A 17762-nucleotide genomic window follows, 5' to 3' on the forward strand; every position below is an offset into this window, starting at 1 on the left:
CAAATCTGTGTTCTAATTTTAAAATATTTTGCTAACGATACAACGGGTGTATAAATGAATTCTCCCAACAGCAGTTAAAGAAAAATTCCACACGTGAAGATGGTTTTCTTGGACATTGACTTAGGTACTTAATTGTTTACTTGTTGTAGTTCCACACGAGTAAAACACAAACATTTCCTGCAACATTCAAGAGGGTTTGCAAAGAAATCCCTTCAATTTTTATCAGAGATTATGTTTACATCATCACAATCTGAAGCACGTCCCTGAGTGCATTTGACCCAGCAGCCCTTTGTATAACAGCTGCACAGGGACACATTCCTGTTGCTTTTCACAACCCACGTGTTTGTAGTTAAAGAAAATAAAATAATGTCATTTTCCTGCCAGCTGGCAGTACTTCTTCTCCACTGACCAAGAGTAACCAAGAACTTCATTTCATCTTTCGCAGGCTGTAATCTACAGAAAAGGAAGTGAATACTTGTATTAAGCTAAATCAAGCCGACGGAGATGCACTGCTGTTGTTTTTCTCCACTTTTCGTTAAAAGGAGAAAAAATCACTGGCATTTTTTTGCAGCTGTCCATCTCTCTCTCCTCTTCTCTCACTCTGGCAGTCTGTGCAGAGTATCTGAAGGGGATGTAACACCACTTGGAAAAGAAGAAAAATTCTCAGGAAAAATTCTCAGGAAAATTCTCAGGCAGAATAAAAAATCATTATTCTCTTCTCAGTCAGATTCACAGCTCAGACTCACACTCAGACAGGATCTCAACTCCGTACTGCTCTCTATCCTCACAATCCAGAACCAGAAGATATTCAGACAATCAGTGCTGCTACATGAACAATATCAGACAGAACAGCCTGGACTCATGTCACATTTCCCCCTTTTATCCTTCCTCCCAGCCCTCTTAGAGACATAGAAGAGCTCCTGGTTCTCTGCTCTGTGAACTGGGCTCAGGGGTCACTGATCTGGCAGTTGTGGGCTCTGTTCCAGGTTGAAAGCAAGAAGGTTCTATTAACGCTTTCCAGGACTTCCAGCCCTTCAGTATTACTTTCTTTACTGTATGTCAGCCTCCCAAAATGTTTATAAATGTTTTATAACACACATGAGTGTGGAATTATCTTATTATTTATATATAGTATTTATGTAATAAACACCAGTAGAGACACTATGATCAGTATATTGATTATTTGTAGCCGATGGCCCGATGGTCGTGTCTACAATAGTGACCATTTGACCAGTCTGTAGCTCTGAGCAGTGGGACTCAGATCACACAGAAGACCTGTCTGTGTGTGATTCCATACCAGCCCTGGGATTCAGCTATTCTCACAAATGTCTCACAGACCGTCTTATAAATTTACAATTAGATGAAGTCATGTAACAGTTTTACAGATAATTTAAATAATCAGACAGCAGTTTTGGCAGTGGATACATCTCCACATGGGGGAAAGAAACTGAAATATATGTGCTCACTGTAATGTAGGAAGAGGTGGTCAGACAAGCAATACAACTTTGCAGATAATGTGAAGTGACATTGTTTTGTGTCAATCAGCTCACAGATTTTGCTTCATGTGCCTTAAGCTGTGCAATTTGTATGGTTGTTGAATGAGATTGATTTCTTCACAAGCCCAGTCAATTGCCAGTGGAGAGCTTGCCGACGCACACCTTCATGAAGACTCTCTTTAAGATTTCATTGTCAAGTCGCCTCCTTTGCATACAATAGTAGCACCGACACTAAGAGAAAGGATGAGAAATGGCGTTTATCAAGCGATTGCAGTGTTTGTTTGACTGAGGATCCTTGTGTGCTGAACTGGCCTCTGGAGAAGTGTAGTGCAGTAAAACAGAAGGTTTGTGTCACTCAAGATTGTTACAGAACAGAACAATACAATTACAATGCATTTATGAGAGTAAATTTTACTGGTGCATCACAGTTCTTATAATGGTGAAAACAGGAGCACCTTCTCTACATTTTTGACTGAAGTATTTAAATGGAAAGAAATACTATCACTATGCAATTCATAAATGCAACTGAGCTCCTCTAAATGTTCTAGTTTGATGAAACAATGTATGGAATTAGGTGACAATATCGGAATTCATTCAAATGCACAGGATTAATTTTCAGCAACAAAAAAAGTGCTCGGAAATATTTTACAAGAATGAAACCTTACATTCACCTAAATAAACATTCACCCTCTACATTAGCAGAGAATAGTAGGACAGAAGGTTAGTGTCACTGGACACTGCGTCAGAGAGGCTGATCTCTTCTCCCTCATTATGCAGGCTTACACACTCATGATGAACTGTCCTCCAGCGATACTCAGCTGCCATCATCGACTCAGACATGACGTTCATGTACATATTATACCTTAATATGGCACTGCATTACAATCATTTGATCAAAACAACTGGTGAAAAAATAATATCAAATATTTCTTTCCTTCTTTTAGTAAAGATAAAGACTTTGTCCAAAAAAGAAGCATTTATACCTTTCCTCTCCTACCAGCCCTTACAAGTCACCCAGTTTTTAATTTAGAGCTGGATTAAAGCTCTAGTCTCTTTGGGGGTGTGAGTTGGAATCCCACTGCTGCCAAATATCTCCAACTATCTCAGTGTTAAGAAGCAAAAAACACACATTTGCTGCAGAAGGAACAGGAGAATTTGTGCCATTCAGCCTTATAGCGTGATGTCATTTTCTCATGCTCATTTTTAGATGCTTGTGATCGAATCTATGATTCTTATGAGTGTGCCCTCCATAAAGGTAGCACAGATATAACGTGCCAAGTTTTCAGAGAATCGCATTAAATACAGGTCAGAAGAAGGCGACAAATTGTCCGCTAGGCAGTTCAGCGATTTCAACGGTGTTCTCTGTTGTTTAGGTCCAGAATGACACCCGTTACAACCAGGAAACACACAGTGTCAGGCATCAAAAAGACTTCCCAAAACCCTGATCCTCTCCTTGATCCGGTGATGGCATCCAGACATTTCCTGCAACAAAGCCGGGATACGGTCTTCAACAACACGAGTGAAAGGCTAATTCCCAACCTTTGCAATCCTTTGCAAAGAAGGACTGCATGTGCTCAGTGTTAAATGCACTGTTCATTATTATTATTAATAATAATAATAATCTTTACATTATATAGTGCCTTTAAAGGTGGCTTTTCAAAGTGCTTTACAGAATGAAACCAATAAAGTTAAAAAAAATACACAAGATAAGCAGGATGAGAATACACAGTTAGAGGAGACAATAGATGGTGGTATTAAATACAGTAGGAACAGAGGGGTAAAGAATAGTTCATTAAAGGATCTTCTAAAGAAGAGGGTTTTGAGTCTGGATTTGAAGGAGTTTAGAGAAGGTGACTCTCTGATATCCTTGGGGATAAAGATCCAGAGCTTTGGGGCAAAACAGGAGAAGGCCCTGTCACCCATAGAGTGTAGATGGACTGGGGGACAGATAGGAGACCAGAATTAGAAGAGCGAAGGTTGTGAGGTGGGGAGTAGGGCGATAACCCAGACAGGTACTGAGGTGCCAAGCCATGGAGAGCCTTATAGGTAAGCGTGAGGATTTTGAAGTTGACAGGAAGCCAGTGCAAGGACTCCAGGACAGGAGTAATGTGATGACAGTCCAGTGCTAATTTCTTTCTTGTGGCTGCTGGTTCATTTTCAACTGTGGACTCTTAAGAAGTCCTTTATTTGACTGGATCAACACTAATCCCTAGAGGATTTTGAAAGGTTGAATCAAAATGATACATGACTCTGTTGGGACTCGAACCCACAACCTTTGAATGACTTCATTCTATCAAAGTCTAGAAGTCCAATGCGCTCTCCATTGCGCCACAGAGCCAACCAATATGTAGCCCTATAAAACAGCTACAGAAAGCTGTAACTCATGCTTCTCCCGTTGTCTTTAAGCTCCATAATATTGACAATGAGTGGCCTGTTGTCTACGAATAGATACCGCTGGGATTCGCACCCAGGGTCTCCTGGTTTTTAGTGAGGCGTCTTAACAAGCTAAGCCACGGCGCCAAACCTGCTAAATGTTATCCACAACTTCAAACACCTGTGAGAAACGGGCAACTGCAGTGTTACGCCTGCTGGCTCAACAGATAATCCTTTTCGAAGTTTAAGGAGAGGATTTCTTTGTCAATTCAATTAAACATTTTTGAAATGCTGAACAATTGATGTGTTTCACGCGCAGAAATATTTTATCGTTACGTACTTTTTCTGTGCAGTTAGTTCTCCTTCAACTCCGCCCAACAACAGAGGTCATTTTTAATACAGGAGTAAAGACACATTGCACATCTGCAAAACATCACGTACAGGTTTAGGGAGAGCGACATCAGTGATTGGAAGGTTGGAAGTTTCGGGTCACTTTTTTATTATAGATTCAAGCAGCCCTGAATACCTTTTCAAGAAACATTTCAGAATCCCAGTCACGTCCAGTATGATTGCTACACAGGTCTACAGTATACAATCAGAATACTGTTTGTGCATTATATAAAACACACCGCCCAAAGCATTTCTAAAACAGGAATTACATGTTTTTGAATGCGCCTTCCTTTATAAATAAAATAAAAGGTCTGAAGCCTGCTCCAAAAAAGCACTATATTCAGAGCTGACAAAGATGTGATAGGAAACATCTCGGAAAACGAAGATGCAGTCATTTCAACGCGTCGCACAACAAGAGCTGAACCCACCCGACGTTCTCCAAAAGAGTAAGGTTTGGGAGTGTGGCTGGGTGGTCTAAGTGCTGGGTTTGTGCTCCATTTTCTTCGCTGGGTTAGGTTTGAATCTTGCCGCTGCTAAGTGTTGGTGGGTTAAGACCTTCCTTCTATTGCGACTTTAATGGGTAAAAGCTTTGCTTGACAGTCTGTCGAGAGACTGAACTAGGTGTTTCAAGATAGTCTTTGTCAGCTTAACATCAAGGCATAAAAAAGCCTCATTTTGTGTTCCCAATAGCAATGCTCTTTGGTCCTTTCAGCATTATGCAGGGAACAACATCTGCCGTGATCACTTTTGAGTCAGTGTGAATCGTAGTGTGCCGCAATTGTTTTTAAAATTGGTTCTGTAGGCATGGTGTATTTGTCTTTGAAACTTGAATGCTGTGCTTTTTCACGCAGAATCATTGGCAGGAGCAAAGCTTATTCAATCTTTGCGCACAGCGCTCCATCAGAAATACTTTGTCCAAGTTTTGAAGAGATTGTGGGATTCTCTGCACACGTTCACATCGCCTACCTCAGACAACACCACCATTCGGTGGGAAATTGATTCTGCTTCTTGCAGTTGTTCCTGTGGTTGCAGTAGTTACAAAGTTGCACTTTCCTCCACCTTCTGCTATAGTATTCACTGGGTGAGCTTCATCAATTGGCTCAGAAAGGTCAACTGTGCTTCGGAAAAAATCAGCAGCAGTGTCGTTATTTTGTCGGTGAGTATGGCTGTCTTTTAAAGCACATGAAAAACACGAGTTTGTGGATTTCTCCAAATAGCAATGAATTCAGTTGTGCAGTGCTTTACTGCTTTCAGAGGGTCTTTTATCGACGCTGCTATAGTAGAGAAGTGACATAATCACAAACGCAACCGTTTGTGCTGGCTGTTTCACTAAGTATTAAGCTTTTTCAACTATCACATGATTTTAACTAATTTAACATCATCTCCAGGAGAGCACCTCACACTGCTCACTGAGCTGATGTACAGTATGTGCCCATTTCTCAAAAATTAAATATCATCTGAACTGATTTTTTCTATTTTAAATGCTTTCCTACTCTTTTAATATTTCAGTTAAATCTTGAAGTACTTTCCATTGATATTAATCCTAGTCCCGATGAACGATTCTGGGACATGCTGTACCTTGAACAATGTTCTTATAGGTTTCAGTTTGGAAAAGTGCGCTCTCCAGAAGCTACCGAAACCTCTAATGGTCGCACAAAGCTTAATGCAATAGCAACGTTTAGGGTTGAAAAAGAATATTACTTGCTATGAATACGAACACTGTTACAGGAGGCATGTAAGGACTATTTTAGCTCAGATCATCAATTTATCTTACATTTCTACTCCATTAATATCACTATTGAGTGCTAAAGGTAGGTCCTGGCAATACTTCTTGAGATCTTCTTTAGAAAAATAAAAAAATATATATTTCCAGTACTAAACAAAAAGTAAAAAATACCGATTACGTGCAACTGATAAAATCTCTCTTCCAGGGACGTTGTACAGTAGCTACATGCAAATTACAATGGAAAACTTTATCAGCTTTAAAAGTTTCTTTTGCATTTATAAGACGATCAGCATGACACTCAAAACATACCTGTATTCAGTAAGCAGTGAGTCTGCTGGCTGAGCAAGTTGCTTCCTCTACACACAATAGCAGCCCCGACGCTAAGATAAATGAAGAGAAATTGCTTTTATTGGGCACTTTTCATATCCGATGAGCTTGACATCTCCAAAGGGCGATGGAGTTTTTTTGCGACACTGCTTTTCCCTTTTTTCTTCTTTCTGTACTCTGATGGAAAAAAAAAAGAGAAATCATGTAAGGGAAAAATGTATTTTTTTTCATGGAGAAAACGTGCACCAGGAAATGTTTTGTTTTGAAGAAGTGATTTAACATGATACATGACCTAATTTACTGGAGTAAATGCTCACACTGCAAGGTCTGCTTTACTACAAGAGAGAAGTAGAGTGAAAGATGTCATAATTTCACTGCGTTGTTGAAGAAAACATCTTTTTCTTTGAATTCTAAGTCAATCAGAATTTCAAAGTGACACACAAACCCTTTGTCTGTATTAAAGAGATGATATTTTAAAACTGATAAAAATGTAGAAAACACGTTTCTCACTTAGAAATTTTAGATGGGATGGTGTATTACTAGTTGCAGCGCTGAACTCACCATGGTGCAATTCAGTTACATGATTGGCCAGTGGTTTAATGGATAACGCGTCTGATTTTGCATCATGAGATTGTAGGTTCGACTTCTACCGGGTTCGTGTGATTTTAAATCAGGCTACTCAGAAATTGATGTCCATTATGTGAATGAACCGCACCTGAAAGCAAACGTTGGTCGGGTTTCCTTCTTTCCAGCATGAAATAGCAAATCGTTACAAAAAGCACCAGCTAATGTCCAATAGCGTTAGTCATTTTAATTAACATGAATATACTGTAAGGTCTTGGTACATGGGATTGGATTTCATCCACAATTTAAAAAAGGGCAAATTATATTTACAGGCTTCAGACACTTTTACAATACAAAAGTGACCTAAAACTCTGTAACTTTCAAGTTAGTTTGAACCTGTAATGAAAAAGGGGCCTGAAACTTCCATTCTGTGATGTAACTGTCTCTAAAGTCGGACGTGATGTTTCACGGATGTGCAGTGTGCCCTTTCTCTTGTCGTGTTCAAAATGACTTGCTGTGTAATTTCCTGAATGCGTGTTCTGTACTGCTCTGTTATTTCATTTAGATTATCTATGTGGTGTACAGATAAAACAGGACTGCACGGTGTAATTTCTGGGTTCAGCACCAGCTGAACCTGAACATACATCAGCTGATCTCAACATGATTTGAACACACACTTTTTTGATGGGGTATCAGATGCACTACCGTTGCACCACGAGGTCAGTCCCCATAAGTGCTTTTAATTCCCCCAAGGAGAAAAATCAGCATCCCTGAAAAATATTTTTTTTTCATTCTCTCCTGTGAGAAGCGCCGCTCTTCCAACGAGGGTCTCTTATTCCCAGACCAGATTATTCTTCCTGTCCGGCTCTCATACAGAGAGCAGACACACCGTCTCCACTAATGTGTTTACTACATCTATACTGTAGATCTGACCCCCTACAGCCCTGATATTCCTTACAGTGTGTACACAATGCACTTTATACACAAAGTAAGTGTTTTTGTAACTCTAGGACGTTTTGTGAAAATGTTACTGGCATGCCAAAATCGCCCCCTCAACTGAACAGTCCCACCCCCCTCAGTTTTGGATAAAAGGTTTGGATAAAAAGTTTTTGAACACTTTCACTTACTTAACTTGCGCCGTAAAAAATAGTTGTACTTTGTCAATGGTCAGATAACTACACTAACCCCAAATTCACAGTTACTACATCGGACTGTTTGATGTGCAGGAGGACTATCCGTCCAGGAACAGCATGTTACATAGTGTCTGTGTTTTGGGGTGTCAACATTATTACGACCTTATTTGCTCAGGTGGACCAATGCCTTGCAGTAGTTTATCCTTATACTTACAATTGTTATATAACTAGGACTGTTGTACTTTCTGTTGGTTTTACAATGATTTCTTAATGATTCAGAACCTCGTTACTGTTGATGTTGTTGCAAAAATGAACACATATGGTTGATGCTCCAGGCAAAAATAATCATGTGAGTTCTGATGAACGTGGAACTGTTCTTCATCGCTAAATACCAGATTGCTTGTCGTTATCTTCTGACATGAAATACTAATCAGTGGCATGCTTGCGAGAATTCACTTGGATGGTTGCAATGGCTCCGTTTAAACCAAAATATCACTGCCCCCCTCAGGATTTCAGACCCCCCCCCCGCTACAGATCATTCCCCTGGCGCCAGTCCTGGGTATAATGATGAACATAACTGCCTTGCAAGCAGTGAATCCGGGTGTGATTCCCACCTAATCAATCGACAAACCTTTTCCAATGAATCTTCGATCGATTTAAAAAAGTCTTGAAGCTGGTAGGCTAGGGAATAAGCACTGAGGAAAATGTACTACTGTGCTGTGTTGCTCCAGTAGCGTGATTGGTCAGGTTGGGGTGCTTTTAAAGCGGAGTTATGCCGAGGTTGTGAGTTCACTCATCACGTGGAGTAGTTTCTGTTTTCAGCTACAGAAACTCGCTGTTGAATTTAAGTCGGTTCTTGTGTTACTTTTTCGGCTCGATGGAGCTGTGTTAATGCAGGCACACCTGCTTCCACGTCAAGTTATTTTATTGTTGCTCACAAACCAACACACTGCAGACACCTCTGATATTGTCACTGCTTGTGGACCACATGTTCCTGCTGTCAGCCTACCATGTTCATGCACATCTAGAAATATTACTGTTACAGTATATTAGCGACCAAACGAAACGAAAGCACACCAAGTTTAAAAAGGTCAAAATGTGTCAAAGCCCTTCCTCGACGAGGATGGGGTTCAAACCTACTTGTGCAGAGTATAATGTATTAAGAAGTTATTGCTTTAACCACTAGGCCACCTCCATACACACTTTAGCTCCTTCCGGACATGAGTTGGCTTCTTTCCCCATACACGAGGGTAATTTTCCTCTTCCACCTACAATTTCAACATTTACCTTGGGAGATGTCAAACCACAGATCCTGTGCTGCACTTCAGTGCCGGCTGTAGTGGACACCCCGTTGAACATAAAAAGCAAATTGAGCTCCTTGGACATAAGCCATTTCTCGTCACTTGTTCAGCGAGCAGGCTCAGCGCACACTGAATGCAGGTGTCTCAGAGCAATTGAGATGTGTCCAAGTGGCTGTAAAAGGGATATCTGATGCCAGTGCCATGGCTTAGTTCTCCGACAGCAGGCGAAGCGGCGCGCCGGTTGGAGTATTCTCGGTCGCATTTAATGGGAACGTCATGGCAGCGTCAGCTCAAACCACCAAATGGAGACAGGCGTGCCAACAAGCTGACCCTGCTGATTCGGGGTTAACAGGAGGGTGAGAGAATGCTGTGGCTTAGTTGGTTAAAGCACCTGCCTAGTAAACAGAAGACCATGGGTTTGAATCCCACTGGTGCCTTTCTTCCTGTCTTGCCGCACAGTTTATCATTATGGACAGCAACATGCTTCTACATTAAATTTAATGGAAGTGCTCATTTAATTTTTGTAACAACTTATTTTTAAAAAAATCCATACAAATTGCGAAAGATAAAATACTCATCTGTTTTGTCAGTGCAGAGGAATTACTGCCAGCTGGCAAGGAAACGAAAACGATTTTTTTGTCTTTAGCCAAAAACCTGTGAATGTAGAAAAAAGGTGACGTGCGTTAGTTTCTATGGCACAGTCAGTCAGCGTATCCTTCAGTTAAACATAACATTGGTAAATCAAAAGTCCCCAGAGACGCATTTCAAAATAATCCGACCTCAACACCGTCTCCCCTAAATGTGATGCGGTTTCTTTGGATGTCCTTAAGCATCCTGATAGTTGCACAGATTTCAAACTTTTGGCACAAGTCAAACTACAAGAAGTTACTAATTGAGCGCCTAAGTCAATATCACCGGGAATGTGACTATGTAAACTTAAATAGTATTCAAAATATTGCAATTTTGTTGTAGTTTAAAAAGATACTTTAGCTGGGGATCCTCAAATGATGAGGGTAGAAAAGAGAACTATTCGACACCATCAGGAGTGCTTAATGTGTGATAAAAGTGTTTTTTAATCACAAAGTGAAAATAGTGAATTTGTCTTTCACTTAGGCGTTCATCAAAAGCTCGTTAAACAATGAAGGAGAGGCTCGTGTTCCGAATTCTCTTCGTGTCTCATTGTCTTGCTTTGATTTTTAAAATGTACACTGTTGGCTATTCACTCTTCCTAACACGATTAAAGAGCCGAGTTTAGTTCAGAGGTAAAGCATCTCATGCATCGTATGAAGCTCTGTTTTCTATCACCAGCGTCTCCACTCTGGATTTCTTTTTAAGCGCGAAATCTTTTCTGTGATTTCTTTCGTTTGAATTCCCTCATGTGTGAATTTCAGCGCGACACATAAACTCGTTTGTTTTAAAGAGATGCAATTTTTAAAACAGACAAAATGAAAGACTTATTAACTAAATACACATAGAAAACGTGCACCTAATTGAGAAAATTTGGACTGGGGCGATGTATTATTGTAGCGGCGCAAGCTCACAGTGGTGCACTTGAGGAAAGCGGTACAAGGGCCAGTGGCGCATTGGATAATGCATCTGATTACGGATCAGGAGACTGTAGGATCGTAATGCTCTTAAACCCAATACCATAACCGCAGTGTGTTCTTCCTGTTCCATCTCCATCTTCTTCCCGCACATTCCGGCTATTTCACCACCGTTATTGTTGGACCACAGTCACAGATACGTAAGGGACACTATTCTGAAGAACCGTCTTAAATAAATAACAATGCAAAAGGTAACAATAAGGGTTTCTTAACGTAACCTTACATTTGGCCATACAATACAATTTTCTGTACCCTCAAATAAAAAAAAATCTTACTGCTTTCTCCTGAGAAGTGTAGTGTAGTGTCAAATACAAGTGTAGTGTCAAATCACAATAAATAATACATCAAATATACTAAATTAACACCCAGATATGACAGATATGACAACACACAGCTATGACAGAACACATTGAAGACTTAAGCCCTTTACATTTTGATTTCCTTAATTTCCATTCTCTTCCCTCCCCAGGATAACTGAAAACTAACTATAATAAAGACTATATATGCATTACTTGTAATACAGCTACTAATAAAGATATACATGGAACTTAATTATTAGTAAATAACACTTTTATTAATAAAAACGAGTATTGATAACATTCATTGTCAATACTTGTGGTATCTGGAAAGCAATTTTAGTTAAAATATAATAATTTTCAAGCAAGTTGTCACGCCCTCTGCAGCCAGAGGGCGCTCCTTCTCTGACCTGTCCATGGTTTCCGGTCTGCTGTCCTTCCTGTCCCTCTCTTTCCCTTGGGCTATATATTTCCGGGTCTTGCACTCTCTCCTCGCTCAGCATTGACGTTCGGATGTCCTGAGACCCGCCTAGCACCAGGGCGCCCCACGTCCGCTCCCTGAGGGCATAGGTTTCTATACAGCACTCCTGAACTCTTTGCACTATGAGCCCGGGCCTTTTTTCCGTCTCGCCGCCACGCATATGGGTCTTTTTCCGCTCTCCTGCTCCCCACGGTTAGTCCCTTTGGACGTCCGTGACAGAATGCTGAGTCACTTACTGACCCCGCGAGCGGCACTTTTTGTTTTGCCGCAGTTTTTTCTTTTTCTCTGGGCTGTTTTTTTTTTCAGTTCCTCTATTCTAATCGCTGGATATCACTCCGATCTTCCGTGCCTGTGAGCGGGTCCTGCACCTGGCTTTCCTCGGGTAGATCACTCCGATATCAGTGATTGAATGTTGAGCTGGCTTTCCTATTCTTATTACTGGATATCACTCCGAGCTTCTGTGTCTGGAGCGGGTTTTCGTGCCTGGCTCTTCCTGGTCTTGCTCTCTCCGATATCAGTGATAGAATGGTAAGCTTTCTGCTGTTCCTCCATTCTTTTCGCTGGATATCACTCCGGGCATCTGTGTCTGTGAGCGGACTTCGGTCTGGCTTTCCTCAGGTTGTCCACTCCGATATCAGCGTTAGAATGTGAACGTGCCTTTTGCCCAGTCTGAGGTATTTTTCCCCGGGGTTTTTTGCTGTTTTTTCTTGTTTTTTGCCTTTTGTTTTGATTTTTTTTTCTTCCTGGTTTCCCCTCCTTTTTGTTCCTCCCTGCTCCCTGTGTCTCGGAACTTTGGTTCCTACCTGTTTTTGGGTCCTATCTGTTTTGTGTGGTTTGTCTCCCTGGTCTTTCCCAGGTTTTTGTCTGTTGTGTTTGTGCTTGTGTACTTTTTTGTTTAAGTCTCTGGAGCTCTTCTCTACCCCCCCTTCCTCCACCCAATAAAGGTTTATACCCCGGAGGAAGGGGTAGCTCTCAGCCGTGGATTCCCGGAGGTTTCCTTTCAGTTAAATGAGGTTTTTTCTCCCCCCAGTGCTGGGCAGCTCATTTACTTGTATGGGCGTCGGGAGCCGCCCATGAAGGGGGGGGTACTGTCACGCCCTCTGCAGCCAGAGGGCGCTCCTTCTCTGACCTGTCCCTGGTTTCCGGTCTGCTGTCCTTCCTGTCCCTCTCTTTCCCTTGGGCTATATATTTCCGGGTCTTGCACTCTGTCCTCGCTCAGCATTGACGTTCGGATGTCCTGAGACCCGCCTAGCACCAGGGCGCCCCACGTCCGCTCCCTGAGGGCATAGGTTTCTATACGGCATTCCTGAACTCTTTGCACTATGAGCCCGGGCCTTTTTCCCGTCTCGCCGCCACGCATATGGGTCTTTTTCCGCTCTCCTGCTCCCCACGGTTAGTCCCTTTGGACGTCCGTGACACAAGTGGTGCATAAGCTTGTTACTTAATGAGTACATTATTTCCATTACATTCAAGACAGTTCTAATGTGATCAATTGTTCTGCTTAGTCCGCTACCGAGTTGCTTAAAACCTATGAAGAGGTGGTTTAAGCTAGACTCCTAATGCAGTAACATCTAATGGGCAGCAGCTGTTATTTTAGGTTTGTTGCAATTGAGAACAGGTGTAGTACAGAGCTGCTGACAAATTTCAGCGGAGTTTATTGTATATAAGTTTATTGCAATTGACCCATTGTAGCTACCAATCAGCACCAAGAAAAAACAAACTTCACTTGTGCCTTTTAAAAAAAGGGAAACAGAGTAGTAGTTTATGTGGTAATTTCAGGTACTGTACAATGTAAGAACTAAAGTTAACTACTCCCATAGTAATGCGTGGGGTCCTATCAATAGAAAAAAAATTGTTGTAACCCGAAAACACAACAAACACAAAACGAGAAGTCTTCCGGGAACCTAGGTAAATCCCTGTATTAGTCTAACAACTATGAAAAAAAAACAACCAAACGCAACAACTTCAAAAGAAGAAGAACATTACAAAACTGGGGATCAACAAAAACACAGAGTCTAATGCGAGAGCTTTTTCAAGTCTTCAGTCCTCCTCTCGTCTCAGTAGACCTCTCTCATATATTTGTGTACAGGTCAGCTGGAGGTACACAGCTGATGGTAATTTAAGTAGGGAGCTGCGTCAGCATGCATGGGCTTCAAAGGAAAAAGTCAAGGTTTATTCCATGCTGAAAAAAGAAGCAAACACAATGTTTCATCTGTGGAGCCTTATTCGATTGTGACTCAAAGTAAACTTTTACTTGTTCATTTGATGTTAATTTATCTCCATCAAGTACCTAGGAGTATCTTAACTCAACAGGTGCTTTCAGTAGCTAAGTACACTGCTCCAGATGAGACTCAAACTCACAACCTCAGCATGACTCCACTGTGCATTGCTGTAGAAGTGCTGCACGCTGACCGATTGCACCACTGGAGCCGTGCAAGTTATGCTCCTCATACAGACTGACGGTGCAGAAACACAGGGTGAAAACGGTTTCGGTTGTGGATCCATCTCCACATGGGGAACAGTAAAATAGCAAGGAAAATACAAGAAAAGAAACTGAACGAATTGTACTAACAGCAAAAGGGGACGGAGGGAGGTGGTCAGACAAGTAAATCAGCCTGGCAGATTATTTGTAGCGACATTTTTTGAGTCAATCAGCACACAGATTTCTCTTCATGTGCCTTAAACTGTGCAGTTTGTATTTTTGTTGTAGATAGGTTTCTTCAGAAGTCCAGTAAATTGACAATAATGGAGAACTAGCTGATGCACCCCGTCGTGAAGACCCTCTGTAAGGTGATTACACGTTTCATTTTCAAGTCGCCTCCTTTACACGCAATTGCAGCCCTGACACTGAGAGAAAGCATGAGAAATGGCTTCAATTTCAATGTAAAAACTCACCATAACACGGACTTACACTGGGAAAAGGTGATTGCACTTTCTGCTTATTGCTACGGCCTTCCCCCCGGTTATGAAAATGTCTCACAGTTCTGACACTGATGTGTGAAAGACAATGTAACAGACTCTGAAGTACAAGAAATTTTAATTCACCAATTTTTTATAATATGACCCTCTGATCCTGGCATTTCAGAATACATTTCGAAAAAGTATGGCATGAATTGCACGAATTGCAATGGCATAAATTGTTGAAAATATCACTGACCTTGCCGATATTTGCAGGGGATACGAATGTTTTGCACATGTTGAACTACAACACGTAAAAATTGAGCTCCTTAGTCATTATCACCGGGAATGTCCAATAATGACGAACATCAGTAGCTTCAAGGAAACTTAGACTCGCACATGGAGTTTTATCTTCGAATGGAGGGTGGGAGAATTCATTTAGACTCTCGTTGCTCATTAGCTAAACTATATGACACAGCTAAAAGTAGCTAAAAATATGACACAGATTTGTTCGAGAAACTTGTAATCACCTTGAAAAGAGTCCTCTTGAAGATGTGAACCAGCTAGCTCTCCACTGTCAATTGACAGGACTTTAGAAGAAACTGTTCTCATACAGTTGATCCCCAGATTACACATCTTATGTCACATGAAGAGAAATCCTTGTACTAAATAACATAAAACTGTCGCTGCAAATTATCACCAAGCTGTTTTATGTGTCTGACCACCTCTTTCCTACTTTGCAGCGAGCACAAATCTTTCTGTTTCTTCATCGCTATTTTACTGTCTCTTTCCCCCATGTGGAGATGGATCCACAGCCGAAACTTTAGGTCAGTTCCTGTTACTCTGTCCGATTGAAAGAGCTGTATTAAAGGCACTCCCACCTCCGCAGGAAAGTTATTGCTGCTCTCAACACAATATACTGCAGCCAAATATAGCGATACTGTCACTGCCTGTGGGCCACGTGTTCCTGCTGTCAGCCTATTATGTCATGTCCATCCACACCCAGAAACATTACTGCTGTAGCACAAGAGTTATATAGGCGCAGTCAATAGAGCATGAATCTCTTAATCTCAGAACTGTGGGTTCAGCCCCCACATTGGGTCCCTCTGTGTCAATTTGATCCCCCCAATCCTCCTAGCATGACCTGATGGCGTAACAGTGATACCCAGTGCCTTATATGACCTTTGCGTAATTCAGCTTTCTTTCCACTTGATTGAGATTTTCATCTGAAATCATCGGCCAAACAAGAGTTTGTTTAAATCGAGGGAGATCTGCTCACAAGCAAGTATTAAACACTTCAGCATTTACTGTTCGAATACCACACTTTGTCAAAACACTGCCGCTTCTTAAGCTAATAAGTAATGGTTTTTGAGCACGCATTGTATTGTTAATGCTTATATTAAAAAAGCATAAATGGAATTTGGAATGAACAAAGTAGTCCAGCCCCTTTACAACATTACATACCCACTGATTAAAGCTTAAAACTACAGCAGCAGGAGTAACAATAATGGCAACAACATGTTTGGAGTTCGGCATTTCATTTATACTGCGGAAACATCGTATCGGAATGAACTGCCCGAGATAAAAGAGTAATTGCGGCTTCAGATCGTTTTTACAGAGCATTGCGTTGTTCTGTTCATGCTGACTATACGCTTTAAATTTGTCATTTACTGCAAGCGTTGCTTTTCCAGGCTTTTCGGAAATTCCTCGCATTTGAGCCAGCACTAAAATATTTCATTCCCGTCGCTGAATACATCGTGGAAACGGTATTTGCAACGGAATGCTGTCACACATGAAACCTTTTTGTTATTCGGTTCTGAAGTTTGAAAATGAAAATAAAACGGGGGTCACTTCATAGGCTTGAAAGAAATCCAAGCAGCATAAAAAACAGCGAACTCTCACAAATTGCATTGTGCTGCACCTTTCTTCTGCTGCTTTTATAAATCAGCCTTAAACATTTGAATGCATACCTTACTGCTGCTAATCACATTCACGTGTTTACGAAGCTTTTTTCTGTCCGTTATGTTTCTGCTAAGTAGTTTCTCCGTTTTCCTCGTACTGTGATTGTCAGCGAGCTCAAGAAGACTGAAACAGTATAAAGGCAGGTAAAAAAGACAAAGTAAAACGCCTGACTGTCGGGAGTGGGATTTGAACCCGTGCTTCTATTTGGAGAGCGAAACACAAAGCTTAAAAGACACGAAGCTGTGAATTTGCTGTTCTAAACCGCTCGACTATCCTGAAGAAATGGGTGCTGTTTGCACCAGTTGCATCCGATTTTCCGTAACTTTAGCACGATTGATACGACTGGACGAACACAATTTGTGGCGTTTAGTATGACATGGAAAACGGTACCGGAGCATTCGGGTCCGGACTACCAGACTCAGAAACAGTTTTTACCCCCGCACTATCAAACTATTAAACTCCCAGCCTCTCTCACTCTCACCTATGATCTGAACCTCACAGTGCCTTCTTTCTTACCAAAAACCCAAACACACATTGAAAATCTACCTCTACCATACATGTCAAAAGCTCATTCCCCATAATTTCTATCCCTTTATTTCATTCTTTTGATGCATGTTTTTGCACATAACCTGTTACCTTTTTGTTGTTTTGCACACTGCCTGTTGTTGTTTTTTGCACATCGGCTGTTGTCTCTGTCTTTCTTTTGTAATACAATTGTATTGTTGTTGTGTTGTTGTGTTTTTTTCTTTGTGCTACTTATGTCCGAGAGCTAGCTAAATAGCATTTCGTTATACCATATACCTGTGTATAAGTATAATGACAATAAACTTGAACTTGAACTTGACATAGTTATGCAGGCAGTATATTATTTTATCGTTTACTCGTTTAAAAAAACACGGTCTTCTCGTTCCTAAGTCAGATTTTTAGTGCTTTCGAACGTTACTTCCAACCTGGACTGACAGCTCACCCGATCTGTTTGTGATCAGACTATGGAGCGGGGGCTGTACCAAGCGCACGTTCCTTCCCAAATGCTGAGGCGATCATTCGGAAGATGGGTGTGAAGAGAGACAAGCTTTGTCGACTAAAAAACAAGGCAGGATATGCAAGAATACTAATCACTGGCGACAGTTATGTTCTCTTCCTATTGAGACTCCTACATTGCGAGTTTTTTGAAGACTTTGAAACTAAAGGAAAGCAGTGACAAATGAAAC

General features: G+C 41.2%; 2 non-coding genes across 2 annotated transcripts; both read right to left on the bottom strand.

Annotated features, from left to right (window-relative positions):
• Positions 1–3741: 3741 nt before the first annotated feature.
• On the bottom strand, positions 3742–3834 carry trnar-ucu (transfer RNA arginine (anticodon UCU)). Its single transcript has 2 exons — positions 3798–3834; positions 3742–3777 (listed from the first exon to the last, which is right to left on the bottom strand). It is a non-coding gene; the product is annotated as a tRNA-Arg (tRNA).
• Positions 3835–14027: 10193 nt separating this feature from the next.
• On the bottom strand, positions 14028–14121 carry trnar-ucu (transfer RNA arginine (anticodon UCU)). The gene is made up of 2 exons: positions 14084–14121; positions 14028–14063 (listed from the first exon to the last, which is right to left on the bottom strand). It is a non-coding gene; the product is annotated as a tRNA-Arg (tRNA).
• Positions 14122–17762: the final 3641 nt, after the last annotated feature.

The sequence above is a fragment of the Atractosteus spatula genome, chromosome 10, assembly GCF_055471065.1.
Source record: "Atractosteus spatula isolate fAtrSpa1 chromosome 10, fAtrSpa1.hap1, whole genome shotgun sequence".
In the NCBI taxonomy this organism is placed as follows: Eukaryota; Metazoa; Chordata; class Actinopteri; order Semionotiformes; family Lepisosteidae; genus Atractosteus; species Atractosteus spatula.